Below are 22957 nucleotides of genomic sequence, written 5' to 3'. Positions count from 1 at the left end.
CCGTGGCCAGGCGCCCTGGTGCGCATCCATGCCTCCGACGATGCGCGACATCCCGTAAGAATCAGCCATGGGACGGGTACCGCAGGTCCCTCTTGAAGCAGAAGCCCAACACTTGATGCTTAGGGATGAAGGGCGAGCATCGTCCCGCCCCACTGGGTGCTGCAGGGAAAAGGGACCCTACGCAGTGTCCCAGAGATGAGCATCATCCTCCCTCCTAGGGTGCTGCAGGACTAAGGACCCTACCGGGTGCCCCATAGCTGTGCTGTGCCACCGCATGGGCTGATGGCAAGCAAGTGGGGCTCCTCAAATCCCACCTCCCCATTGGTGTGACCGAGGCTGGGAGCAGCAGCATCTCCCTATGGAATACCAGGAACCTTGGAGTCTGGAGCCACTCACCCACAGCTGTCCCAGGAGCCTTGCACCAGCCAGGCCGAGGCCAGCAGGATGATGACACGGAGCAAAGCCATCGCTGCCACCACCGCTAAGAGTGACACCAAGGAGGTGACACCAAGGAGCTGCAGCACCACTGCACCCAAAGCGCAACTGCCCCGGGGATACAGGTGCTGGATGCAGGTCCCTTGGAGCTGGGGCTGATGTCATAGAGAGGCAGGTTCCATGGGGGGAGCTCCATGGGGAGGGGGGTGGCTCAGGGGTGTCGATGGGGGCTTCCATGGGGAGATGGGGGGGTTCTGATGCGCTTGGGGTGCTCTGAATCCCTATGGGATGCTCTGGAGCTCTGTATGATGCTGTGGTTGTGGGATGCTCTGAATCTCTGTGGGGTGCTCTGCATTGTGGGATGCTCTGGAGCCCTGTGGGATGCTCTGAATCCCTCTGGCATGCTCTGCTTGTGGGATGCTCTGAATCCTTGTGGGATTCTGTCCTTGTGGGATGCTCTGAATGCCTCTGGCATGCTCTGCTTCCTTGTGGGATGCTCTGAATCCTTATGGGATGCTCTGACTGTGGGATGCTGTGAATCCCTCTGGGATGCTCTGGATCTCTATGGGATGCTCTGAACCCCTATGGGATGCTCTGCTCATGGGATGCTCTGAATCCCTATGGGATACTCTGCCTGTGGAATGCTCTGAATCCTTATGGGATGCTCTGCATGTGGGATGCTCTGAATCCCTATGGGATGCTCTGCTTGTGGGATGCTGTGAATCCCTGTGGGATGCCCTGCTTGAGGGATGCTCTGAACAGCTATGGGGATTTAAGGTCCCTTCCACCCCACACCACGCTCTCTGACTGTAAAGTACGATCTGCATTTGGCTGCAGAAGAGCTCTCAGCACTGAGTCAGGCTCAGGAGCAGGTGCAGACATTTGTGGAGAACATCCTGTCTCTGCTGCTGGCCTCTCCAGAGGCCACTGGAGACCGCTGAGGGCAGGTCAGGCCTGGAGAACAGCCAGGATCAAGGGCAGCACCGCCACCTCTACTGAAGGAAGCCCAAGGGCTGAGGCTCTGCAGTCTCTCCTTTGCCCTGCACCACCCTTGGCTTTCAGCCCCACAGCAGAGCCCTTCTGCAGCCGCTTCTCAGCTCTTGTTCGCTGGCAGCTTCCAAAGGCCCTTGTGCCTCTGCCGGAGCCGGAGCAATGGCCCAGCCCGTGCTGCGGTGTGTGGGGCGCTCTGATGGCACCATCAAGGAAGTGCAGGGCTCGGCAGCGCTGGCAGGAGCAGAGCTGTGGGGCCTGACCCTGCTCCCGAGGCAGATGTGGGTGAGCTCCAGCACTTGGGGTTTTTGGGCAGGAACCTTGGGCAGTTAACCCCTAACAGTTACCTCTAACCGGACGTAACCCTAACCTTAACCCTAACCCTAAACCTAACCCTCAGCCTGGGATTAAACCAGCCCCTAGGTTTAATTCCGATTAGGGTTAATGCTAACGCTAAGCTTAACCCTAACCCTGGGGTTAACTCCACCCCTAGGGGTAACTCTGGTGAAGGTTAACCCTAAACCTAACCCTAATCCTATCCCTAAACCTAATCCTAACTGTAACCCTAACCCGAACCCTAAGGCTCAACCTGGTGTTAACTCCACCCCTGGAGTTAACTCCGGTTACGGTTAACCCTAACCCTAACCCTATCCCTAACCCTAACACGTAACCCTAAACCTAACCCTATCCCTAAACCTAACACGTACCCCTAAATCTAACCTGTACCTAACCCTGACCCTGACCCTAACCCTAAACCTAACCCTAATTCGGAACCTAACCCTAACCGTGATCCTAAGCCGTATAATATTCCTGGACCACGACCTGCCGTATCCAACACTTGTGGGTCTCGGCATTGGCCCAAGCCACGTCCATGATTCTGACCATCATGAACCAATGCGTGTTGAAGCTGGGAGGGAGTGGAAGAGCAGGGATTGGAGCCATAGGACAAGGGCTGATGGGCTCCGAGAGGGAATTGCAGGCTGGAGATAAGGAAGGGATTCCCTAAGAGGGTGCTGGGGCACTGGGATGGCATGGATGGAGAAGGTTTGGATGCTCCATCCCTGGCAGTGCTGCAGGCCAGCTTGGAGCAAGCTGCTCTATGGAAGGCATCCCTGCCCATGGCAAGGGGTTGGAAGTGGATGATCTCAAGCTCCTTTCCAAGCCACCCCACTCCATGATCCATAACCATTGCATTCCATTCCATTCCATTCCATTCCATTCCATTCCATTCCATTTTAATCTCTTCTAATCCATTCTATGGAGAAGAGGGATGGGAAGGAGCCACATTGCGGCTGCTTCCCAAAGGAAAGCAGCGTGCCTTAGGCTCAAGGGCGGTCAAGCTGGAAGCAGCCTTCTCCTGAGCGCTCTTCCCAGTGCATCCAGGATGGGGAAGGGGACGGGATGGGAGCTGCTCCTTGCCTATTCCCTATGGCTGGAATCCCTTCTCCCCCTTACTTTTGCGCGACGAAGCAGTGAGCGGCTGTGAGGACCCATTGAGGGGTGATCATAGAATCACAGAATCAGAATAGTTAGGGTTGGAAAGGACCTTAAGATCATCTAGTTCCAACCCCCCTGCCATGGACAGGGACACCTCTCACTAAACCATCCCACGCAAGGCTTCATCCAACCTGGCCTTGAGCACTGCCAGGGATGGAGCACTCACAACCTCCCTGGGCAACCGATTCCAATGTCTCAGCACCCTAACAGGAAAGAATTTCCTCCTTGTATCCAATTTAAACTTGCCCTGTTTAAGTTTTAACCCATTACCCCTTGTCCTGTCACTACAGTCCCTGACAAAGAGTCCCTCCCCAGCATCCCTATAGGCCCCCTTCAGGTACTGGAAGGCTGCTCTTAGGTCTCCACGCAGCCATCTCTTCTCCAGGCTGAAAAGCCCCAACTTCCTCAGCCTGTCTTCATACGGGATGAGGGACCCCCCGCAGATGTGCGAGAATGCGGTGGCTGTGGGGAACTGGATGCTGAGCATCCGTGGCCAGGCGCCCTGGTGCGCATCCATGCCTCCGACGATGCGCGACATCCCGTAAGAATCAGCCATGGGACGGGTACCGCAGGTCCCTCTTGAAGCAGAAGCCCAACACTTGATGCTTAGGGATGAAGGGCGAGCATCGTCCCGCCCCACTGGGTGCTGCAGGGAAAAGGGACCCTACGCAGTGTCCCAGAGATGAGCATCATCCTCCCTCCTAGGGTGCTGCAGGACTAAGGACCCTACCGGGTGCCCCATAGCTGTGCTGTGCCACCGCATGGGCTGATGGCAAGCAAGTGGGGCTCCTCAAATCCCACCTCCCCATTGGTGTGACCGAGGCTGGGAGCAGCAGCATCTCCCTATGGAATACCAGGAACCTTGGAGTCTGGAGCCACTCACCCACAGCTGTCCCAGGAGCCTTGCACCAGCCAGGCCGAGGCCAGCAGGATGATGACACGGAGCAAAGCCATCGCTGCCACCACCGCTAAGAGTGACACCAAGGAGGTGACACCAAGGAGCTGCAGCACCACTGCACCCAAAGCACAACTGCCCCGGGGATACAGGTGCTGGATGCAGGTCCCTTGGAGCTGGGGCTGATGTCATAGAGAGGCAGGTTCCATGGGGGGAGCTCCATGGGGAGGGGGGTGGCTCAGGGGTGTCGATGGGGGCTTCCATGGGGAGATGGGGGGGTTCTGATGCGCTTGGGGTGCTCTGAATCCCTATGGGATGCTCTGGAGCTCTGTATGATGCTGTGGTTGTGGGATGATCTGAATCTCTGTGGGGTGCTCTGCATTGTGGGATGCTCTGGAGCCCTGTGGGATGCTCTGAATCCCTTTGGCATGCTCTGCTTCCTTGTGGGATGCTCTGAATCCTTATGGGATGCTCTGACTGTGGGATGCTGTGAATCCCTCTGGGATGCTCTGGATCTCTATGGGATGCTCTGAACCCCTATGGGATGCTCTGCTCATGGGATGCTCTGAATCCCTATGGGATACTCTGCCTGTGGAATGCTCTGAATCCTTATGGGATGCTCTGCATGTGGGATGCTCTGAATCCCTATGGGATGCTCTGCTTGTGGGATGCTGTGAATCCCTGTGGGATGCCCTGCTTGAGGGATGCTCTGAACAGCTATGGGGATTTAAGGTCCCTTCCACCCCACACCACGCTCTCTGACTGTAAAGTACGATCTGCATTTGGCTGCAGAAGAGCTCTCAGCACTGAGTCAGGCCCAGGAGCAGGTGCAGACATTTGTGGAGAACATCCTGTCTCTGCTGCTGGCCTCTCCAGAGGCCACTGGAGACCGCTGAGGGCAGGTCAGGCCTGGAGAACAGCCAGGATCAAGGGCAGCACCGCCACCTCTACTGAAGGAAGCCCAAGGGCTGAGGCTCTGCAGTCTCTCCTTTGCCCTGCACCACCCTTGGCTTTCAGCCCCACAGCAGAGCCCTTCTGCAGCCGCTTCTCAGCTCTTGTTCGCTGGCAGCTTCCAAAGGCCCTTGTGCCTCTGCCGGAGCCGGAGCAATGGCCCAGCCCGTGCTGCGGTGTGTGGGGCGCTCTGATGGCACCATCAAGGAAGTGCAGGGCTCGGCAGCGCTGGCAGGAGCAGAGCTGTGGGGCCTGACCCTGCTCCCGAGGCAGATGTGGGTGAGCTCCAGCACTTGGGGTTTTTGGGCAGGAACCTTGGGCAGTTAACCCCTAACAGTTACCTCTAACCGGACGTAACCCTAACCTTAACCCTAACCCTAAACCTAACCCTCAGCCTGGGATTAAACCAGCCCCTAGGTTTAATTCCGATTAGGGTTAATGCTAACGCTAAGCTTAACCCTAACCCTGGGGTTAACTCCACCCCTAGGGGTAACTCTGGTGAAGGTTAACCCTAAACCTAACCCTAATCCTATCCCTAAACCTAATCCTAACTGTAACCCTAACCCGAACCCTAAGGCTCAACCTGGTGTTAACTCCACCCCTGGAGTTAACTCCGGTTACGGTTAACCCTAACCCTATCCCTAACCCTAACACGTAACCCTAAACCTAACCCTATCCCTAAACCTAACACGTACCCCTAAATCTAACCTGTACCTAACCCTGACCCTGACCCTAACCCTAAACCTAACCCTAATTCGGAACCTAACCCTAACCGTGATCCTAAGCCGTATAATATTCCTGGACCACGACCTGCCGTATCCAACACTTGTGGGTCTCGGCATTGGCCCAAGCCACGTCCATGATTCTGACCATCATGAAGCAATCCGTGGTGAAGCTGGGAGGGAGTGGAAGAGCAGGGATTGGAGCCATAGGACAAGGGCTGATGGGTTCCGAGAGGGAATTGCAGGCTGGAGATAAGGAAGGGATTCCCTAAGAGGGTGCTGGGGCACTGGGATGGCATGGATGGAGAAGGTTTGGATGCTCCATCCCTGGCAGTGCTGCAGGCCAGCTTGGAGCAAGCTGCTCTATGGAAGGCATCCCTGCCCATGGCAAGGGGTTGGAAGTGGATGATCTCAAGCTCCTTTCCAAGCCACCCCACTCCATGATCCATAACCATTGCATTCCATTGCATTCCATTCCATTCCATTCCATTCCATTCCATTTTAATCTCTTCTAATCCATTCTATGGAGAAGAGGGATGGGAAGGAGCCACATTGCGGCTGCTTCCCAAAGGAAAGCAGCGTGCCTTAGGCTCAAGGGCGGTCAAGCTGGAAGCAGCCTTCTCCTGAGCGCTCTTCCCAGTGCATCCAGGATGGGGAAGGGGACGGGATGGGAGCTGCTCCTTGCCTATTCCCTATGGCTGGAATCCCTTCTCCCCCTTACTTTTGCGCGACGAAGCAGTGAGCGGCTGTGAGGACCCATTGAGGGGTGATCATAGAATCACAGAATCATAGAATAGTTAGGGTTGGAAAGGACCTTAAGATCATCTAGTTCCAACCCCCCTGCCATGGACAGGGACACCTCTCACTAAACCATCCCACGCAAGGCTTCATCCAACCTGGCCTTGAGCACCGCCAGGGATGGAGCACTCACAACCTCCCTGGGCAACCGATTCCAGTGTCTCAGCACCCTAACAGGAAAGAATTTCCTCCTTGTATCCAATTTAAACTTGCCCTGTTTAAGTTTTAACCCATTACCCCTTGTCCTGTCACTACAGTCCCTGACAAAGAGTCCCTCCCCAGCATCCCTATAGGCCCCCTTCAGGTACTGGAAGGCTGCTCTTAGGTCTCCACGCAGCCATCTCTTCTCCAGGCTGAAAAGCCCCAACTTCCTCAGCCTGTCTTCATACGGGATGAGGGACCCCCCGCAGATGTGCGAGAATGCGGTGGCTGTGGGGAACTGGATGCTGAGCATCCGTGGCCAGGCGCCCTGGTGCGCATCCATGCCTCCGACGATGCGCGACATCCCGTAAGAATCAGCCATGGGACGGGTACCGCAGGTCCCTCTTGAAGCAGAAGCCCAACACTTGATGCTTAGGGATGAAGGGCGAGCATCGTCCCGCCCCACTGGGTGCTGCAGGGAAAAGGGACCCTACGCAGTGTCCCAGAGATGAGCATCATCCTGCCTCCTAGGGTGCTGCAGGACTAAGGACCCTACCGGGTGCCCCATAGCTGTGCTGTGCCACCGCATGGGCTGATGGCAAGCAAGTGGGGCTCCTCAAATCCCACCTCCCCATTGGTGTGACCGAGGCTGGGAGCAGCAGCATCTCCCTATGGAATACCAGGAACCTTGGAGTCTGGAGCCACTCACCCACAGCTGTCCCAGGAGCCTTGCACCAGCCAGGCCGAGGCCAGCAGGATGATGACACGGAGCAAAGCCATCGCTGCCACCACCGCTAAGAGTGACACCAAGGAGGTGACACCAAGGAGCTGCAGCACCACTGCACCCAAAGCGCAACTGCCCCGGGGATACAGGTGCTGGATGCAGGTCCCTTGGAGCTGGGGCAGATGTCATAGAGAGGCAGGTTCCATGGGGGGAGCTCCATGGGGAGGGGGGTGGCTCAGGGGTGTCGATGGGGGCTTCCATGGGGAGATGGGGGGGTTCTGATGTGCTTGGGGTGCTCTGAATCCCTATGGGATGCTCTGGAGCTCTGTATGATGCTGTGGTTGTGGGATGATCTGAATCTCTGTGGGGTGCTCTGCATTGTGGGATGCTCTGGAGCCCTGTGGGATGCTCTGAATCCCTTTGGCATGCTCTGCTTCCTTGTGGGATGCTCTGAATCCTTATGGGATGCTCTGACTGTGGGATGCTGTGAATCCCTCTGGGATGCTCTGGATCTCTATGGGATGCTCTGAACCCCTATGGGATGCTCTGCTCATGGGATGCTCTGAATCCCTATGGGATACTCTGCCTGTGGAATGCTCTGAATCCTTATGGGATGCTCTGCATGTGGGATGCTCTGAATCCCTATGGGATGCTCTGCTTGTGGGATGCTGTGAATCCCTGTGGGATGCCCTGCTTGAGGGATGCTCTGAACAGCTATGGGGATTTAAGGTCCCTTCCACCCCACACCACGCTCTCTGACTGTAAAGTACGATCTGCATTTGGCTGCAGAAGAGCTCTCAGCACTGAGTCAGGCCCAGGAGCAGGTGCAGACATTTGTGGAGAACATCCTGTCTCTGCTGCTGGCCTCTCCAGAGGCCACTGGAGACCGCTGAGGGCAGGTCAGGCCTGGAGAACAGCCAGGATCAAGGGCAGCACCGCCACCTCTACTGAAGGAAGCCCAAGGGCTGAGGCTCTGCAGTCTCTCCTTTGCCCTGCACCACCCTTGGCTTTCAGCCCCACAGCAGAGCCCTTCTGCAGCCGCTTCTCAGCTCTTGTTCGCTGGCAGCTTCCAAAGGCCCTTGTGCCTCTGCCGGAGCCGGAGCAATGGCCCAGCCCGTGCTGCGGTGTGTGGGGCGCTCTGATGGCACCATCAAGGAAGTGCAGGGCTCGGCAGCGCTGGCAGGAGCAGAGCTGTGGGGCCTGACCCTGCTCCCGAGGCAGATGTGGGTGAGCTCCAGCACTTGGGGTTTTTGGGCAGGAACCTTGGGCAGTTAACCCCTAACAGTTACCTCTAACCGGACGTAACCCTAACCTTAACCCTAACCCTAAACCTAACCCTCAGCCTGGGATTAAACCAGCCCCTAGGTTTAATTCCGATTAGGGTTAATGCTAACGCTAAGCTTAACCCTAACCCTGGGGTTAACTCCACCCCTAGGGGTAACTCTGGTGAAGGTTAACCCTAAACCTAACCCTAATCCTATCCCTAAACCTAATCCTAACTGTAACCCTAACCCGAACCCTAAGGCTCAACCTGGTGTTAACTCCACCCCTGGAGTTAACTCCGGTTACGGTTAACCCTAACCCTATCCCTAACCCTAACACGTAACCCTAAACCTAACCCTATCCCTAAACCTAACACGTACCCCTAAATCTAACCTGTACCTAACCCTGACCCTGACCCTAACCCTAAACCTAACCCTAATTCGGAACCTAACCCTAACCGTGATCCTAAGCCGTATAATATTCCTGGACCACGACCTGCCGTATCCAACACTTGTGGGTCTCGGCATTGGCCCAAGCCACGTCCATGATTCTGACCATCATGAAGCAATCCGTGGTGAAGCTGGGAGGGAGTGGAAGAGCAGGGATTGGAGCCATAGGACAAGGGCTGATGGGTTCCGAGAGGGAATTGCAGGCTGGAGATAAGGAAGGGATTCCCTAAGAGGGTGCTGGGGCACTGGGATGGCATGGATGGAGAAGGTTTGGATGCTCCATCCCTGGCAGTGCTGCAGGCCAGCTTGGAGCAAGCTGCTCTATGGAAGGCATCCCTGCCCATGGCAAGGGGTTGGAAGTGGATGATCTCAAGCTCCTTTCCAAGCCACCCCACTCCATGATCCATAACCATTGCATTCCATTCCATTCCATTCCATTCCATTCCATTCCATTCCATTCCATTTTAATCTCTTCTAATCCATTCTATGGAGAAGAGGGATGGGAAGGAGCCACATTGCGGCTGCTTCCCAAAGGAAAGCAGCGTGCCTTAGGCTCAAGGGCGGTCAAGCTGGAAGCAGCCTTCTCCTGAGCGCTCTTCCCAGTGCATCCAGGATGGGGAAGGGGACGGGATGGGAGCTGCTCCTTGCCTATTCCCTATGGCTGGAATCCCTTCTCCCCCTTACTTTTGCGCGACGAAGCAGTGAGCGGCTGTGAGGACCCATTGAGGGGTGATCATAGAATCACAGAATCAGAATAGTTAGGGTTGGAAAGGACCTTAAGATCATCTAGTTCCAACCCCCCTGCCATGGACAGGGACACCTCTCACTAAACCATCCCACGCAAGGCTTCATCCAACCTGGCCTTGAGCACTGCCAGGGATGGAGCACTCACAACCTCCCTGGGCAACCGATTCCAATGTCTCAGCACCCTAACAGGAAAGAATTTCCTCCTTGTATCCAATTTAAACTTGCCCTGTTTAAGTTTTAACCCATTACCCCTTGTCCTGTCACTACAGTCCCTGACAAAGAGTCCCTCCCCAGCATTCCTATAGGCCCCCTTCAGGTACTGGAAGGCTGCTCTTAGGTCTCCACGCAGCCATCTCTTCTCCAGGCTGAAAAGCCCCAACTTCCTCAGCCTGTCTTCATACGGGATGAGGGACCCCCCGCAGATGTGCGAGAATGCGGTGGCTGTGGGGAACTGGATGCTGAGCATCCGTGGCCAGGCGCCCTGGTGAGCATCCATGCCTCCGACGATGCGCGACATCCCGTAAGAATCAGCCATGGGACGGGTACCGCAGGTCCCTCTTGAAGCAGAAGCCCAACACTTGATGCTAAGGGATGAAGGGCGAGCATCGTCCCGCCCCACTGGGTGCTGCAGGGAAAAGGGACCCTACGCAGTGTCCCAGAGATGAGCATCATCCTCCCTCCTAGGGTGCTGCAGGACTAAGGACCCTACCGGGTGCCCCATAGCTGTGCTGTGCCACCGCATGGGCTGATGGCAAGCAAGTGGGGCTCCTCAAATCCCACCTCCCCATTGGTGTGACCGTGGCTGGGAGCAGCAGCATCTCCCTATGGAATACCAGGAACCTTGGAGTCTGGAGCCACTCACCCACAGCTGTCCCAGGAGCCTTGCACCAGCCAGGCCGAGGCCAGCAGGATGATGACACGGAGCAAAGCCATCGCTGCCACCACCGCTAAGAGTGACACCAAGGAGGTGACACCAAGGAGCTGCAGCACCACTGCACCCAAAGCGCAACTGCCCCGGGGATACAGGTGCTGGATGCAGGTCCCTTGGAGCTGGGGCTGATGTCATAGAGAGGCAGGTTCCATGGGGGGAGCTCCATGGGGAGGGGGGTGGCTCAGGGGTGTCGATGGGGGCTTCCATGGGGAGATGGGGGGGTTCTGATGCGCTTGGGGTGCTCTGAATCCCTATGGGATGCTCTGGAGCTCTGTATGATGCTGTGGTTGTGGGATGCTCTGAATCTCTGTGGGGTGCTCTGCATTGTGGGATGCTCTGGAGCCCTGTGGGATGCTCTGGAGCCCGGTGGGATGCTCTGAATCCCTCTGGCATGCTCTGCTTCCTTGTGGGATGCTCTGAATCCTTATGGGATGCTCTGACTGTGGGATGCTGTGAATCCCTCTGGGATGCTCTGGATCTCTATGGGATGCTCTGAACCCCTATGGGATGCTCTGCTCATGGGATGCTCTGAATCCCTATGGGATACTCTGCCTGTGGAATGCTCTGAATCCTTATGGGATGCTCTGCATGTGGGATGCTCTGAATCCCTATGGGATGCTCTGCTTGTGGGATGCTGTGAATCCCTGTGGGATGCCCTGCTTGAGGGATGCTCTGAACAGCTATGGGGATTTAAGGTCCCTTCCACCCCACACCACGCTCTCTGACTGTAAAGTCCGATCTGCATTTGGCTGCAGAAGAGCTCTCAGCACTGAGTCAGGCCCAGGAGCAGGTGCAGACATTTGTGGGGAACATCCTGTCTCTGCTGCTGGCCTCTCCAGAGGCCACTGGAGACCGCTGAGGGCAGGTCAGGCCTGGAGAACAGCCAGGATCAAGGGCAGCACCGCCACCTCTACTGAAGGAAGCCCAAGGGCTGAGGCTCTGCAGTCTCTCCTTTGCCCTGCACCACCCTTGGCTTTCAGCCCCACAGCAGAGCCCTTCTGCAGCCGCTTCTCAGCTCTTGTTCGCTGGCAGCTTCCAAAGGCCCTTGTGCCTCTGCCGGAGCCGGAGCAATGGCCCAGCCCGTGCTGCGGTGTGTGGGGCGCTCTGATGGCACCATCAAGGAAGTGCAGGGCTCGGCAGCGCTGGCAGGAGCAGAGCTGTGGGGCCTGACCCTGCTCCCGAGGCAGATGTGGGTGAGCTCCAGCACTTGGGGTTTTTGGGCAGGAACCTTGGGCAGTTAACCCCTAACAGTTACCTCTAACCGGACGTAACCCTAACCTTAACCCTAACCCTAAACCTAACCCTCAGCCTGGGATTAAACCAGCCCCTAGGTTTAATTCCGATTAGGGTTAATGCTAATGCTAAGCTTAACCCTAACCCTGGGGTTAACTCCACCCCTAGGGGTAACTCTGGTGAAGGTTAACCCTAAACCTAACCCTAATCCTATCCCTAAACCTAATCCTAACTGTAACCCTAACCCGAACCCTAAGGCTCAACCTGGTGTTAACTCCACCCCTGGAGTTAACTCCGGTTACGGTTAACCCTAACCCTAACCCTATCCCTAACCCTAACACGTAACCCTAAACCTAACCCTATCCCTAAACCTAACACGTACCCCTAAATCTAACCTGTACCTAACCCTGACCCTGACCCTAACCCTAAACCTAACCCTAATTCGGAACCTAACCCTAACCGTGATCCTAAGCCGTATAATATTCCTGGACCACGACCTGCCGTATTCAACACTTGTGGGTCTCGGCATTGGCCCAAGCCACGTCCATGATTCCGACCATCATGAAGCAATCCGTGGTGAAGCTGGGAGGGAGTGGAAGAGCAGGGATTGGAGCCATAGGACAAGGGCTGATGGGTTCCGAGAGGGAATTGCAGGCTGGAGATAAGGAAGGGATTCCCTAAGAGGGTGCTGGGGCACTGGGATGGCATGGATGGAGAAGGTTTGGATGCTCCATCCCTGGCAGTGCTGCAGGCCAGCTTGGAGCAAGCTGCTCTATGGAAGGCATCCCTGCCCATGGCAAGGGGTTGGAAGTGGATGATCTCAAGCTCCTTTCCAAGCCACCCCACTCCATGATCCATAACCATTGCATTCCATTCCATTGCATTCCATTCCATTCCATTTTAATCTCTTCTAATCCATTCTATGGAGAAGAGGGATGGGAAGGAGCCACATTGCGGCTGCTTCCCAAAGGAAAGCAGCGTGCCTTAGGCTCAAGGGCAGTCAAGCTGGAAGCAGCCTTCTCCTGAGCGCTCTTCCCAGTGCATCCAGGATGGGGAAGGGGACGGGATGGGAGCTGCTCCTTGCCTATTCCCTATGGCTGGAATCCCTTCTCCCCCTTACTTTTGCGCGACGAAGCAGTGAGCGGCTGTGAGGACCCATTGAGGGGTGATCATAGAATCACAGAATCATAGAATAGTTAGGGTTGGAAAGGACCTTAAGATCATCTAGTTCCAACCCCCCTGCCATGGACAGGGACACCTCTCACTAAACCATCCCACGCAAGGCTTCATCCAACCTGGCCTTGAGCACTGCCAGGGATGGAGCACTCACAACCTCCCTGGGCAACCGATTCCAGTGTCTCAGCACCCTAACAGGAAAGAATTTCCTCCTTGTATCCAATTTAAACTTGCCCTGTTTAAGTTTTAACCCATTACCCCTTGTCCTGTCACTACAGTCCCTGACAAAGAGTCCCTCCCCAGCATCCCTATAGGCCCCCTTCAGGTACTGGAAGGCTGCTCTTAGGTCTCCACGCAGCCATCTCTTCTCCAGGCTGAAAAGCCCCAACTTCCTCAGCCTGTCTTCATACGGGATGAGGGACCCCCCGCAGATGTGCGAGAATGCGGTGGCTGTGGGGAACTGGATGCTGAGCATCCGTGGCCAGGCGCCCTGGTGAGCATCCATGCCTCCGACGATGCGCGACATCCCGTAAGAATCAGCCATGGGACGGGTACCGCAGGTCCCTCTTGAAGCAGAAGCCCAACACTTGATGCTAAGGGATGAAGGGCGAGCATCGTCCCGCCCCACTGGGTGCTGCAGGGAAAAGGGACCCTACGCAGTGTCCCAGAGATGAGCATCATCCTCCCTCCTAGGGTGCTGCAGGACTAAGGACCCTACCGGGTGCCCCATAGCTGTGCTGTGCCACCGCATGGGCTGATGGCAAGCAAGTGGGGCTCCTCAAATCCCACCTCCCCATTGGTGTGACCGTGGCTGGGAGCAGCAGCATCTCCCTATGGAATACCAGGAACCTTGGAGTCTGGAGCCACTCACCCACAGCTGTCCCAGGAGCCTTGCACCAGCCAGGCCGAGGCCAGCAGGATGATGACACGGAGCAAAGCCATCGCTGCCACCACCGCTAAGAGTGACACCAAGGAGGTGACACCAAGGAGCTGCAGCACCACTGCACCCAAAGCGCAACTGCCCCGGGGATACAGGTGCTGGATGCAGGTCCCTTGGAGCTGGGGCTGATGTCATAGAGAGGCAGGTTCCATGGGGGGAGCTCCATGGGGAGGGGGGTGGCTCAGGGGTGTCGATGGGGGCTTCCATGGGGAGATGGGGGGGTTCTGATGCGCTTGGGGTGCTCTGAATCCCTATGGGATGCTCTGGAGCTCTGTATGATGCTGTGGTTGTGGGATGCTCTGAATCTCTGTGGGGTGCTCTGCTTTGTGGGATGCTCTGGAGCCTTGTGGGATGCTCTGAATCCCTCTGGCATGCTCTGCTTCCTTGTGGGATGCTCTGAATCCTTATGGGATGCTCTGACTGTGGGATGCTGTGAATCCCTCTGGGATGCTCTGGATCTCTATGGGATGCTCTGAACCCCTATGGGATGCTCTGCTCATGGGATGCTCTGAATCCCTATGGGATACTCTGCCTGTGGAATGCTCTGAATCCTTATGGGATGCTCTGCATGTGGGATGCTCTGAATCCCTATGGGATGCTCTGCTTGTGGGATGCTGTGAATCCCTGTGGGATGCCCTGCTTGAGGGATGCTCTGAACAGCTATGGGGATTTAAGGTCCCTTCCACCCCACACCACGCTCTCTGACTGTAAAGTCCGATCTGCATTTGGCTGCAGAAGAGCTCTCAGCACTGAGTCAGGCTCAGGAGCAGGTGCAGACATTTGTGGAGAACATCCTGTCTCTGCTGCTGGCCTCTCCAGAGGCCACTGGAGACCGCTGAGGGCAGGTCAGGCCTGGAGAACAGCCAGGATCAAGGGCAGCACCGCCACCTCTACTGAAGGAAGCCCAAGGGCTGAGGCTCTGCAGTCTCTCCTTTGCCCTGCACCACCCTTGGCTTTCAGCCCCACAGCAGAGCCCTTCTGCAGCCGCTTCTCAGCTCTTGTTCGCTGGCAGCTTCCAAAGGCCCTTGTGCCTCTGCCGGAGCCGGAGCAATGGCCCAGCCCGTGCTGCGGTGTGTGGGGCGCTCTGATGGCACCAGCAAGGAAGTGCAGGGCTCGGCAGCGCTGGCAGGAGCAGAGCTGTGGGGCCTGACCCTGCTCCCGAGGCAGATGTGGGTGAGCTCCAGCACTTGGGGTTTTTGGGCAGGAACCTTGGGCAGTTAACCCCTAACAGTTACCTCTAACCGGACGTAACCCTAACCTTAACCCTAACCCTAAACCTAACCCTCAGCCTGGGATTAAACCAGCCCCTAGGTTTAATTCCGATTAGGGTTAATGCTAACGCTAAGCTTAACCCTAACCCTGGGGTTAACTCCACCCCTAGGGGTAACTCTGGTGAAGGTTAACCCTAAACCTAACCCTAATCCTATCCCTAAACCTAATCCTAACTGTAACCCTAACCCGAACCCTAAGGCTCAACCTGGTGTTAACTCCACCCCTGGAGTTAACTCCGGTTACGGTTAACCCTAACCCTAACCCTATCCCTAACCCTAACACGTAACCCTAAACCTAACCCTATCCCTAAACCTAACACGTACCCCTAAATCTAACCTGTACCTAACCCTGACCCTGACCCTAACCCTAAACCTAACCCTAATTCGGAACCTAACCCTAACCGTGATCCTAAGCCGTATAATATTCCTGGACCACGACCTGCCGTATCCAACACTTGTGGGTCTCGGCATTGGCCCAAGCCACGTCCATGATTCTGACCATCATGAAGCAATGCGTGGTGAAGCTGGGAGGGAGTGGAAGAGCAGGGATTGGAGCCATAGGACAAGGGCTGATGGGTTCCGAGAGGGAATTGCAGGCTGGAGATAAGGAAGGGATTCCCTAAGAGGGTGCTGGGGCACTGGGATGGCATGGATGGAGAAGGTTTGGATGCTCCATCCCTGGCAGTGCTGCAGGCCAGCTTGGAGCAAGCTGCTCTATGGAAGGCATCCCTGCCCATGGCAAGGGGTTGGAAGTGGATGATCTCAAGCTCCTTTCCAAGCCACCCCACTCCATGATCCATAACCATTGCATTCCATTCCATTCCATTCCATTTTAATCTCTTCTAATCCATTCTATGGAGAAGAGGGATGGGAAGGAGCCACATTGCGGCTGCTTCCCAAAGGAAAGCAGCGTGCCTTAGGCTCAAGGGCAGTCAAGCTGGAAGCAGCCTTCTCCTGAGCGCTCTTCCCAGTGCATCCAGGATGGGGAAGGGGACGGGATGGGAGCTGCTCCTTGCCTATTCCCTATGGCTGGAATCCCTTCTCCCCCTTACTTTTGCGCGACGAAGCAGTGAGCGGCTGTGAGGACCCATTGAGGGGTGATCATAGAATCACAGAATCATAGAATAGTTAGGGTTGGAAAGGACCTTAAGATCATCTAGTTCCAACCCCCCTGCCATGGACAGGGACACCTCTCACTAAACCATCCCACGCAAGGCTTCATCCAACCTGGCCTTGAGCACTGCCAGGGATGGAGCACTCACAACCTCCCTGGGCAACCGATTCCAGTGTCTCAGCACCCTAACAGGAAAGAATTTCCTCCTTGTATCCAATTTAAACTTGCCCTGTTTAAGTTTTAACCCATTACCCCTTGTCCTGTCACTACAGTCCCTGACAAAGAGTCCCTCCCCAGCATCCCTATAGGCCCCCTTCAGGTACTGGAAGGCTGCTCTTAGGTCTCCACGCAGCCATCTCTTCTCCAGGCTGAAAAGCCCCAACTTCCTCAGCCTGTCTTCATACGGGATGAGGGACCCCCCGCAGATGTGCGAGAATGCGGTGGCTGTGGGGAACTGGATGCTGAGCATCCGTGGCCAGGCGCCCTGGTGCGCATCCATGCCTCCGACGATGCGCGACATCCCGTAAGAATCAGCCATGGGACGGGTACCGCAGGTCCCTCTTGAAGCAGAAGCCCAACACTTGATGCTAAGGGATGAAGGGCGAGCATCGTCCCGCCCCACTGGGTGCTGCAGGGAAAAGGGACCCTACGCAGTGTCCCAGAGATGAGCATCATCCTCCCTCCTAGGGTGCTGCAGGACTAAGGACCCTACCGGGTGCCCCATAGCTGTGCTGTGCCACCGCATGGGCTGATGGCAAGCAAGTGGGGCTCCTCAAATCCCACCTCCCCATTGGTGTGACCGTGGCTGGGAGCAGCAGCATCTCCCTATGGAATACCAGGAACCTTGGAGTCTGGAGCCACTCACCCACAGCTGTCCCAGGAGCCTTGCACCAGCCAGGCCGAGGCCAGCAGGATGATGACACGGAGCAAAGCCATCGCTGCCACCACCGCTAAGAGTGACACCAAGGAGGTGACACCAAGGAGCTGCAGCACCACTGCACCCAAAGCGCAACTGCCCCGGGGATACAGGTGCTGGATGCAGGTCCCTTGGAGCTGGGGCTGATGTCATAGAGAGGCAGGTTCCATGGGGGGAGCTCCATGGGGAGGGGGGTGGCTCAGGGGTGTCGATGGGGGCTTCCATGGGGAGATGGGGGGGTTCTGATGCGCTTGGGGTGCTCTGAATCCCTATGGGATGCTCTGGAGCTCTGTATGATGCTGTGGTTGTGGGATGCTCTGAATCTCTGTGGGGTGCTCTGCATTGTGGGATGCTCTGGAGCCCTGTGGGATGCTCTGGAGCCCGGTGGGATGCTCTGAATCCCTCTGGCATGCTCTGCTTCCTTGTGGGATGCTCTGAATCCTTATGGGATGCTCTGACTGTGGGATGCTGTGAATCCCTCTGGGATGCTCTGGATCTCTATGGGATGCTCTGAACCCCTATGGGATGCTCTGCTCATGGGATGCTCTGAATCCCTATGGGATACTCTGCCTGTGGAATGCTCTGAATCCTTATGGGATGCTCTGCATGTGGGATGCTCTGAATCCCTATGGGATGCTCTGCTTGTGGGATGCTGTGAATCCCTGTGGGATGCCCTGCTTGAGGGATGCTCTGAACAGCTATGGGGATTTAAGGTCCCTTCCACCCCACACCACGCTCTCTGACTGTAAAGTACGATCTGCATTTGGCTGCAGAAGAGCTCTCAGCACTGAGTCAGGCTCAGGAGCAGGTGCAGACATTTGTGGAGAACATCCTGTCTCTGCTGCTGGCCTCTCCAGAGGCCTCTGGAGACCGCTGAGGGCAGGTCAGGCCTGGAGAACAGCCAGGATCAAGGGCAGCACCGCCACCTCTACTGAAGGAAGCCCAAGGGCTGAGGCTCTGCAGTCTCTCCTTTGCCCTGCACCACCCTTGGCTTTCAGCCCCACAGCAGAGCCCTTCTGCAGCCGCTTCTCAGCTCTTGTTCGCTGGCAGCTTCCAAAGGCCCTTGTGCCTCTGCCGGAGCCGGAGCAATGGCCCAGCCCGTGCTGCGGTGTGTGGGGCGCTCTGATGGCACCATCAAGGAAGTGCAGGGCTCGGCAGCGCTGGCAGGAGCAGAGCTGTGGGGCCTGACCCTGCTCCCAAGGCAGATGTGGGTGAGCTCCAGCACTTGGGGTTTTTGGGCAGGAACCTTGGGCAGTTAACCCCTAACAGTTACCTCTAACCGGACGTAACCCTAACCTTAACCCTAACCCTAAACCTAACCCTCAGCCTGGGATTAAACCAGCCCCTAGGTTTAATTCCGATTAGGGTTAATGCTAACGCTAAGCTTAACCCTAACCCTGGGGTTAACTCCACCCCTAGGGGTAACTCTGGTGAAGGTTAACCCTAAACCTAACCCTAATCCTATCCCTAAACCTAATCCTAACTGTAACCCTAACCCGAACCCTAAGGCTCAACCTGGTGTTAACTCCACCCCTGGAGTTAACTCCGGTTACGGTTAACCCTAACCCTAACCCTATCCCTAACCCTAACACGTAACCCTAAACCTAACCCTATCCCTAAACCTAACACGTACCCCTAAATCTAACCTGTACCTAACCCTGACCCTGACCCTAACCCTAAACCTAACCCTAATTCGGAACCTAACCCTAACCGTGATCCTAAGCCGTATAATATTCCTGGACCACGACCTGCCGTATCCAACACTTGTGGGTCTCGGCATTGGCCCAAGCCACGTCCATGATTCTGACCATCATGAAGCAATGCGTGGTGAAGCTGGGAGGGAGTGGAAGAGCAGGGATTGGAGCCATAGGACAAGGGCTGATGGGTTCCGAGAGGGAATTGCAGGCTGGAGATAAGGAAGGGATTCCCTAAGAGGGTGCTGGGGCACTGGGATGGCATGGATGGAGAAGGTTTGGATGCTCCATCCCTGGCAGTGCTGCAGGCCAGCTTGGAGCAAGCTGCTCTATGGAAGGCATCCCTGCCCATGGCAAGGGGTTGGAAGTGGATGATCTCAAGCTCCTTTCCAAGCCACCCCACTCCATGATCCATAACCCTTGCATTCCATTCCATTCCATTCCATTCCATTCCATTTTAATCTCTTCTAATCCATTCTATGGAGAAGAGGGATGGGAAGGAGCCACATTGCGGCTGCTTCCCAAAGGAAAGCAGCGTGCCTTAGGCTCAAGGGCGGTCAAGCTGGAAGCAGCCTTCTCCTGAGCGCTCTTCCCAGTGCATCCAGGATGGGGAAGGGGACGGGATGGGAGCTGCTCCTTGCCTATTCCCTATGGCTGGAATCCCTTCTCCCCCTTACTTTTGCGCGACGAAGCAGTGAGCGGCTGTGAGGACCCATTGAGGGGTGATCATAGAATCACAGAATCATAGAATAGTTAGGGTTGGAAAGGACCTTAAGATCATCTAGTTCCAACCCCCCTGCCATGGACAGGGACACCTCTCACTAAATCATCCCACGCAAGGCTTCATCCAACCTGGCCTTGAGCACTGCCAGGGATGGAGCACTCACAACCTCCCTGGGCAACCGATTCCAGTGTCTGAGCACCCTAACAGGAAAGAATTTCCTCCTTGTATCCAATTTAAACTTGCCCTGTTTAAGTTTTAACCCATTACCCCTTGTCCTGTCACTACAGTCCCTGACAAAGAGTCCCTCCCCAGCATCCCTATAGGCCCCCTTCAGGTACTGGAAGGCTGCTCTTAGGTCTCCACGCAGCCATCTCTTCTCCAGGCTGAAAAGCCCCAACTTCCTCAGCCTGTCTTCATACGGGATGAGGGACCCCCCACAGATGTGCGAGAATGCGGTGGCTGTGGGGAACTGGATGCTGAGCATCCGTGGCCAGGCGCCCTGGTGCGCATCCATGCCTCCGACGATGCGCGACATCCCGTAAGAATCAGCCATGGGACGGGTACCGCAGGTCCCTCTTGAAGCAGAAGCCCAACACTTGATGCTAAGGGATGAAGGGCGAGCATCGTCCCGCCCCACTGGGTGCTGCAGGGAAAAGGGACCCTACGCAGTGTCCCAGAGATGAGCATCATCCTCCCTCCTAGGGTGCTGCAGGACTAAGGACCCTACCGGGTGCCCCATAGCTGTGCTGTGCCACCGCATGGGCTGATGGCAAGCAAGTGGGGCTCCTCAAATCCCACCTCCCCATTGGTGTGACCGTGGCTGGGAGCAGCAGCATCTCCCTATGGAATACCAGGAACCTTGGAGTCTGGAGCCACTCACCCACAGCTGTCCCAGGAGCCTTGCACCAGCCAGGCCGAGGCCAGCAGGATGATGACACGGAGCAAAGCCATCGCTGCCACCACCGCTAAGAGTGACACCAAGGAGGTGACACCAAGGAGCTGCAGCACCACTGCACCCAAAGCGCAACTGCCCCGGGGATACAGGTGCTGGATGCAGGTCCCTTGGAGCTGGGGCTGATGTCATAGAGAGGCAGGTTCCATGGGGGGAGCTCCATGGGGAGGGGGGTGGCTCAGGGGTGTCGATGGGGGCTTCCATGGGGAGATGGGGGGGTTCTGATGCGCTTGGGGTGCTCTGAATCCCTATGGGATGCTCTGGAGCTCTGTATGATGCTGTGGTTGTGGGATGCTCTGAATCTCTGTGGGGTGCTCTGCTTTGTGGGATGCTCTGGAGCCTTGTGGGATGCTCTGAATCCCTCTGGCATGCTCTGCTTCCTTGTGGGATGCTCTGAATCCTTATGGGATGCTCTGACTGTGGGATGCTGTGAATCCCTCTGGGATGCTCTGGATCTCTATGGGATGCTCTGAACCCCTATGGGATGCTCTGCTCATGGGATGCTCTGAATCCGTATGGGATACTCTGCCTGTGGAATGCTCTGAATCCTTATGGGATGCTCTGCATGTGGGATGCTCTGAATCCCTATGGGATGCTCTGCTTGTGGGATGCTGTGAATCCCTGTGGGATGCCCTGCTTGAGGGATGCTCTGAACAGCTATGGGGATTTAAGGTCCCTTCCACCCCACACCACGCTCTCTGACTGTAAAGTACGATCTGCATTTGGCTGCAGAAGAGCTCTCAGCACTGAGTCAGGCTCAGGAGCAGGTGCAGACATTTGTGGAGAACATCCTGTCTCTGCTGCTGGCCTCTCCAGAGGCCACTGGAGACCGCTGAGGGCAGGTCAGGCCTGGAGAACAGCCAGGATCAAGGGCAGCACCGCCACCTCTACTGAAGGAAGCCCAAGGGCTGAGGCTCTGCAGTCTCTCCTTTGCCCTGCACCACCCTTGGCTTTCAGCCCCACAGCAGAGCCCTTCTGCAGCCGCTTCTCAGCTCTTGTTCGCTGGCAGCTTCCAAGGCCCTTGTGCCTCTGCCGGAGCCGGAGCAATGGCCCAGCCCGTGCTGCGGTGTGTGGGGCGCTCTGATGGCACCATCAAGGAAGTGCAGGGCTCGGCAGCGCTGGCAGGAGCAGAGCTGTGGGGCCTGACCCTGCTCCCGAGGCAGATGTGGGTGAGCTCCAGCACTTGGGGTTTTTGGGCAGGAACCTTGGGCAGTTAACCCCTAACAGTTACCTCTAACCGGACGTAACCCTAACCTTAACCCTAACCCTAAACCTAACCCTCAGCCTGGGATTAAACCAGCCCCTAGGTTTAATTCCGATTAGGGTTAATGCTAACGCTAAGCTTAACCCTAACCCTGGGGTTAACTCCACCCCTAGGGGTAACTCTGGTGAAGGTTAACCCTAAACCTAACCCTAATCCTATCCCTAAACCTAATCCTAACTGTAACCCTAACCCGAACCCTAAGGCTCAACCTGGTGTTAACTCCACCCCTGGAGTTAACTCCGGTTACGGTTAACCCTAACCCTAACCCTATCCCTAACCCTAACACGTAACCCTAAACCTAACCCTATCCCTAAACCTAACACGTACCCCTAAATCTAACCTGTACCTAACCCTGACCCTGACCCTAACCCTAAACCTAACCCTAATTCGGAACCTAACCCTAACCGTGATCCTAAGCCGTATAATATTCCTGGACCACGACCTGCCGTATCCAACACTTGTGGGTCTCGGCATTGGCCCAAGCCACGTCCATGATTCTGACCATCATGAAGCAATCCGTGGTGAAGCTGGGAGGGAGTGGAAGAGCAGGGATTGGAGCCATAGGACAAGGGCTGATGGGTTCCGAGAGGGAATTGCAGGCTGGAGATAAGGAAGGGATTCCCTAAGAGGGTGCTGGGGCACTGGGATGGCATGGATGGAGAAGGTTTGGATGCTCCATCCCTGGCAGTGCTGCAGGCCAGCTTGGAGCAAGCTGCTCTATGGAAGGCATCCCTGCCCATGGCAAGGGGTTGGAAGTGGATGATCTCAAGCTCCTTTCCAAGCCACCCCACTCCATGATCCATAACCCTTGCATTCCATTCCATTCCATTCCATTCCATTTTAATCTCTTCTAATCCATTCTATGGAGAAGAGGGATGGGAAGGAGCCACATTGCGGCTGCTTCCCAAAGGAAAGCAGCGTGCCTTAGGCTCAAGGGCGGTCAAGCTGGAAGCAGCCTTCTCCTGAGCGCTCTTCCCAGTGCATCCAGGATGGGGAAGGGGACGGGATGGGAGCTGCTCCTTGCCTATTCCCTATGGCTGGAATCCCTTCTCCCCCTTACTTTTGCGCGACGAAGCAGTGAGCGGCTGTGAGGACCCATTGAGGGGTGATCATAGAATCACAGAATCATA

Source organism: Lathamus discolor, chromosome 23 (genome assembly GCF_037157495.1).
Source record: "Lathamus discolor isolate bLatDis1 chromosome 23, bLatDis1.hap1, whole genome shotgun sequence".
NCBI lineage: Eukaryota > Metazoa > Chordata > Aves > Psittaciformes > Psittacidae > Lathamus > Lathamus discolor.
The sequence above is the reverse complement of the archived record's forward strand: the minus strand, read 5'-3'. Positions refer to the sequence as shown.